Source organism: Suncus etruscus, chromosome 8, assembly GCF_024139225.1.
Source record: "Suncus etruscus isolate mSunEtr1 chromosome 8, mSunEtr1.pri.cur, whole genome shotgun sequence".
In the NCBI taxonomy this organism is placed as follows: domain Eukaryota; kingdom Metazoa; phylum Chordata; class Mammalia; order Eulipotyphla; family Soricidae; genus Suncus; species Suncus etruscus.
This window is the reverse complement of record NC_064855.1, coordinates 98,219,536-98,226,150: the sequence shown is the minus strand read 5'-3', so window position 1 is coordinate 98,226,150 and position 6,615 is coordinate 98,219,536. Positions and strand designations below refer to the sequence as shown.

Genomic DNA, 6,615 nt, shown 5'->3' with positions numbered 1-6,615 from the left:
GCATGAAGGTAAAGCATTTGCCTTGCGTGAAGAAGGTCAGTGGTTCGAATCCCGGCATCCCATATGGTCCCCTGAGCCTGCTAGGAGCAATTTCTCAGCGTGGAATCAGGAGTGACCCCTGAGTGCTGCTGGGTGTGATTTAAAAACTAAAAGAAAAAAAAAACAACAAAACAAAACAAAAATTAAGTACAAGATAAACTTATGTCTTCAAAATAAGTAACAAAATACACCTACAATTATTTTAAAGCAAGAAGATAGCTTGTCTTCAATTACTATTTAAACATCTTTGACTCTAAAGATAAACTGTTATTAAATTTTTATAAAAAACAAACATGTATAAAATTCATTAATTGTGTATCTGACAATAATGTATGCAGCATATATAATTTTTAGTAATAGCCCATTTTACTTCCAAAGTATAGTTGGTTAATTATAAATTTTAGCAAAAATAAAACATCTATTTTCTTTCCTCTCAATTATTTGCTGTTCTTATCTTATTTCTTCTTTTTCAACGAATAATGAAAATATATTGAAAAGATTGCTATGGAAAAACGTGAAGCTTTAAGTTTAAAATGTGTTTGCCTCATACACAGTCCACCAAGTTTGTCCCCCGAAACCTAAATGGTTCTCTGAGCACTGCCAAATTTCTGAGCTAGGAATTGGTCTAACCACAGTCCTGTGTGGCCCCCAAACCAACTATAATTCAATATTTAATCCAATTTTAATAAATAATTAGAATAAATGTCTCAAATACCATATATATGTGTATATATATTTATATATACATAACGCTTCACAATTTGCATGTCATCCTGGTGCAGGGGCCATACTAATCTACTCTGTATGGTTACAATTTTAGTATATGTGCTGCCAAAGCGAGCACTCTTTTTATATTTAAAAAAAAAACTTACACTTGAGGATGTTTTATTGCAAAGCACTTTTTTTTAAAAAATGTGACTATATGCTTTATCTCTGATCTCTCCGAGACACCTAGCTGACCAAAACTCCAGGTATGGCTAAACCTTCTAGAATGTTATCAAAATGTATTTGGGCAGTCTCCAGGCTATTCTACCCCCTTTGTTTTTCAAAAGGCCCTACCAGCCACAGTCACACCACCACAGGTGCCACCATGTCTGCCATGCAACCTGGAATTAATGAAGCAGGTGGACACTTCCAATTTTTTCAATACTTATTCCCCAGTATGAACTCACTACACTAGATGTCAAAATAGCATAGAAGGCACCTAAGTTGAACAACCAATACCAGAATACCAAAAACAAAATGATCTATTATCAATTAATTAAACAACAGTAAAACTTCAGCCAATGATTTAATGATCCCATTATAGATAAAATAATTTCAAAATTTTCTTTTGCTGTAGCCTTTTCCAATAATTTTGTTACCATTTAGTTGTAATAAGCAATATTAAGTAATGTATTAATACCTGCCAAGGGTAAGTTTCAGAGGAGGGTAGGGAAACTGGGGTAATGGTGGCAGGAATGTTACATTGGTGGTCGAATTCGTGTTAGATTTGAATTCCAGAAATAATTATTGTAAGCAACTTTGTAAACCACAGTGTTTAAATAAAGTAGCAAAAAATTAGTTTTAAGTTATATTATGCAAGAAATTAATTTTTCTCAAAGTTTTTAAAGAAAAATGTATACACGAGCAAATGTTACTGCTATGTTAAGGTATTAAATAGTTGATATAGTGGGTCATAATTTTTTATGGTTTATTACAACACCAGACTTGGCTTCTAGAAAGTGTTAGCAGAATTGATAACAGGAACATACATGATTTATCACTAAGAATGGTCTATAGCTTCCTGTATTTTAAACTCCAGACACTCACACTGCACAATACCATATCATTCAGCAATAACTAGTTTGAGACAGGAAGCACTTTGGCATGTTTACAGAAATAACTTTTAAAATAGACTTAACTATCAGACAAGCCCTTGTAAAGCCCTTGTTATTAGTAACTTGGGTAAAAGATTATCATTCTACACTCATGAAAATTGACTTTTGAGACTGACATTTGCTCCAGACTGAGGCTGACTTTTTTTTTCATTGAAATGAATTTCCTGTAGGCTGTGAATATGCTAATATTCATTCAATGCTTTTTCCTGATTCAGAATAATTCTTCTTAAAAGCCATTAAATGCCCTTTTATTTTATAACATGTTAATATATAATGAAAAGATAATGATTTATAATTGCTTATGAAATATACAAATGGTACGCTCTAGATCTACACTGGTAGTGGGAATGGCCCTGATTCACTGTATGCTGAAATCCAACAATGAAGGACTTTGTAGATCACAAAGGTTCCAATAAAATAAAATTAAAAAAAGAGAAACAGTACACACACTGATTCCTGCTGTTTTCTGCCAGGAGTCAGAAGGGCACAGAAGCCATCTTGGGCCATTCGGTTTCAAGCAGCCTGAGACTGGATTTCATCAGCGTTCCTGCTGGTGATCCTGCCTGATTCAGAGGTGGGTTGGAACATACACACAGTGATTTCTGCTGGTTTCTGTTGGGTGTCAGAAGGGCGCAGAAGCCATCTAGGGCCATGGTGTTTCCAGCTGTCTGAGACTGGATTTCATCAGGGTTCCTGCCTGCGATCCTCCCTACTACAGAGAGTTCTTGGCTGGCTCCGCCTGCCTGCTGTGCCTTGGATGACCCTGAAGACTTGAAGGGAACTCCTTGCTTTGCTTGTCTGTCTTTCCTGAATACTTGAAGCTCTCCTCAGAGGCCTAGGAAGTGCACCCCCCAAAAACATTGTCATCTAGAGGCCGCAGAAGAGTGCAGCCCCTCCGCTTCACAGCCACGCTCTCTTTCTAACCAATGAACCCCACAACACGCAAAAAAAAAAATCACACTACAAGTGTGACAATGAGAAACCTCGCAGGCAAACACCATGCACAGAGAATGAAGATGGTAGCTCGGACGACAAAAAAAAAAAAAATTCCAATCATCTGATTAACCTCTCAGATAAGGAGTTTAGAATAGAAATATAGAAGATGTTCGTAGAACTCAAAAAAAGCATAGATTGATCTGAACAGAACACAAAGACAGAAATCAGAAAACTCCAAACTGAAATAACAGATCTGAAAAACATGGTAGCTCAACTGAAAAACTCAGTGGATGTCCTCACCAGCAGGGTAACAGCAGCTGAAGACAGAATCAATGTGCTAGAAGATGAGATGCAAAAAAACTCAACACAACAGAAGAAATTGGAAAAGAACCTTAAGACAAACGAACAGGCAATGGAAAAAGTACTCAAGAAATGCGAACAGATAAAAATAGAAATCTTTGATAAACTCAACAGAAACGACAAAAGAATCATTGGAGTTACAGAGGCCCAGGAAGGAGATCCCCAGGAAGAATCAACTGTCAAAAACATCATCAAAAATATACTCCCAGAGTTAAAGACTACATGCAATCAAATCCTGCATGCCCAAAGAGTACCAGCTAAAAGAGACCTGAAGAAACACACCCCAAGACACATCCTCATTACAATGACAAATCCCACAGATAGAGATAGAATACGGAAAGCAGCAAAATCAAAAAGGGAAATTACATTTAAAGGAGCATCCCTAAGACTTACAGCAGACAAGCCACAAGAAACTCTCAAGGCCAGAAGATAGTGGTGGTATATTGTGACAAGACTGAATGAAATGAATGCCTCACCAAGAATACTGCACCCAGCCCAACTCAGGTTCAGCTTCATGGATAAACAACAGCTCAGAAACTTCACAGATGAAAAAACAGCCTTAAAGGAAAAACTGAAAGGTCTACTTTAAGACAAGAGAGACCAACAAACACAGCAAACTTATCTACAAAGATGACACTAAATCCTATGAAAATAATCTCCCTCAATGTCAATGGACTAAATTCACCAATTAAGACACAGAGTTGCAAAATGGGTCAACAAGATTAATTCAACCTTCTGCTGCCTACAAGAAACACACCTGAATAGTCAGAAGAAAAATAGACTCAAAATCAAAGGCTGGAGAAAAATCATCCAAGCAAACAACACCCTTAAAAAAGCTGGGGTGGACATATTAATATCTGATGACACCAACTTTATACTCAGAAAAGTGGTAAGGGACAAAGATGGACACTTAATGCTAATCAAGGGATATGTACAACAGAAAGAAATAAGACTATTAAACATATATGCACCTAATGAGAAACCAGCAAATTATGTAATACAATTATTGACAAATATCAAAGAAGATATCAATAAGAACACAATAATTGTGGGAGACTTCAACACGGCCCTGTCAACACTAGATAGGTCAACCAGACTGAAACCCAACAAAAACATACTAGCCCTAAAAAGAGTTATGGAAGAAAGAGGACTAGTAGATATATACAGGACACTCAATCCCAAAAAACCTGGATACACATTCTTTTCCAATGTACATGGGTCATTCTCCAGAATAGACTACATGCTGACACATAAAACATACCTCTATAAAATCAAAAGGATAGAAATCTTGCAGGCTACCTTTGCTGACCACAAGGCTCTAAAATTAGATGTGAACTACAAAGCCACACAGAAGAAAAACTTTAACAATTGGAAATTAAACACCCTGCTACTGAACAACCAGTGGGTCTGAGATAAAATCAAAAAGGAAATCAAAACTTTCCTGGAAATAAATGATAATGAAGACACAAACTGCCAGAATCTATGGGACACAGCAAAAGCGGTCCTGAGAGGAAAATTTATAGCTCTACAAGCACACATCAGGAAGGAAGAAGGAGCATATTTGAATAACAATGGCGCAGCTTAAAAAATTATAAAATGACCAACAAAAGGAACCAAAAATAGGGAGACAGAAGGAAATAACAAAGCTGAAAGCAGAACTCAATGAAGTGGAAAACCAAAAAGCAATCCGAAAGATCAACGAAAGCAGAAGCTGGTTTTTTGAAAAAATAAACAAGATTGATAGACCATTGGCAAAACTCACACAGAAAGAGAGAGAGAGAAATCTGATAACCCATATTAGAAATAAAAAGGGGGACATCAGGACAGAAATTGCAGAGATCCAAAGGGTAATTAGAGACTACTTTCAGAAACTTTATGCTACAAAACATGAGAACCTAGAAGAAATGGAAAAATTCTTGGACACATAACCTTACACATTTAAGTAAGGAGGATGTAGCATATCTAAACACCCCCATCACTACTGAGGAAATTGAAACTGTAATCAAACATCTGCCCAAAAAGAAAAGCCCAGGCCCAGATGGTTTTCCTAATGAATTTTTTCAAATCTTTCAAGAGGAGCTACTACCAATCCTAGCCAAGCTCTTCCATGAAATTGAAAAAACGGGAACACTACCAAACAGCTTTTATGAAGCCAACATCACCTTGATACCAAAACAGACAGAGATGCTGCCAAAAAAGAAAATTACAGACCAATATCCCTTATGAATGCAGATGCAAATATCTTCAACAAAATCCTGCAAATAGGATCCAATGCATCATCAAGAAGATCATACACCACGAACAAGTAGGTTTCATCCCAGGAATGCAAGGATGGTTTAACATCCATAAATCTATCAACATAATACAAAACATCAACAACAAGAAAAATAAAATCACATGATCATATCAACAGATGCAGAGAAAGCATTTGATAAGTTCCAAAACCCATTCTTGAGCAAAACTCAGCAAGGTGTGAATGAAAGGAACCTTTCTCAATCTAGTTGAAGCCATCTACCACAAGCCAATGGCAAAAATTATCCTCAGTGGAAAAAAACTGAAAGACTTTTCTCTAAATTCTGGTAACAAGACAAGGCTGTCCGCTCTCACCACTCCTCTTCAACATAGTAATGGAAGTACTTGCTATAGCAAACAGGCAAGAAAAAGATATCAAGGGAATCCAGATAGGAAAGGAAGAAGTCAAGCTCTCACTGTTTGCAGATGACATGATACTCTACTTAGAAAACCATAAGAACTACCAAAAAGCTTCTAGAAACAATAGATGCATATAGCAAAGTGGCAGGCTACAAAATTAACACACAGAAATCAATAGCCTTTTTATACACCAATAATGATAGGGAAGAGATGGACGTTAAGAAGGCAATCCCATTCACATTAGTGCCACACAAACTCAAATATCTTGGAGTCAACTTGACCAAAGATGTGAAGGCCCTATACAAAGAAAACTATAAAGCCCTGCTCCAAGAAATAAGAGAGGACACACGGAAATGGAAACATATACCCTGCTCATGGATTGGCAGGATTAACATCACTAAAATGGCAATACTCCCCAAAGCATTGTATAGATTTAATGTGATTCCCTTAAATATACCCATGACATTCTTCAAAGAAGTGGATCAAACACTTATGAAGGATATCTGAAACAATAAACACCCTTGAATAGCTAAAGCAGTCCTAGGGAAAAGGAGTATGGGAAGCATTACTTTCCCCAACTTTAAACTGTACTACAAAGCAATAGTTATCAAAACAGCATGGTATTGGAATAAAGACAGACCCTTTTTTCAGAGGAATAGGCTTGAGTTCTCAGAGAATGTTCCCAAGACATATAAACACCTAATTTTTGACAAAGGAGCAAGAAATCCTAAGTGGAGCAGGGAAAATC

The 6,615-nt window shown here is 36.7% G+C and overlaps 1 non-coding gene across 1 annotated transcript; it reads right to left on the bottom strand.

The window, feature by feature from the left end:
- Window positions 1–777: 777 nt before the first annotated feature.
- Window positions 778–883, bottom strand: LOC126017090 (U6 spliceosomal RNA). Its single transcript, XR_007498763.1, has one exon. It is a non-coding gene; the product is annotated as a U6 spliceosomal RNA (small nuclear RNA).
- Between the last annotated feature and the right edge of the window lie 5,732 nt (window positions 884–6,615).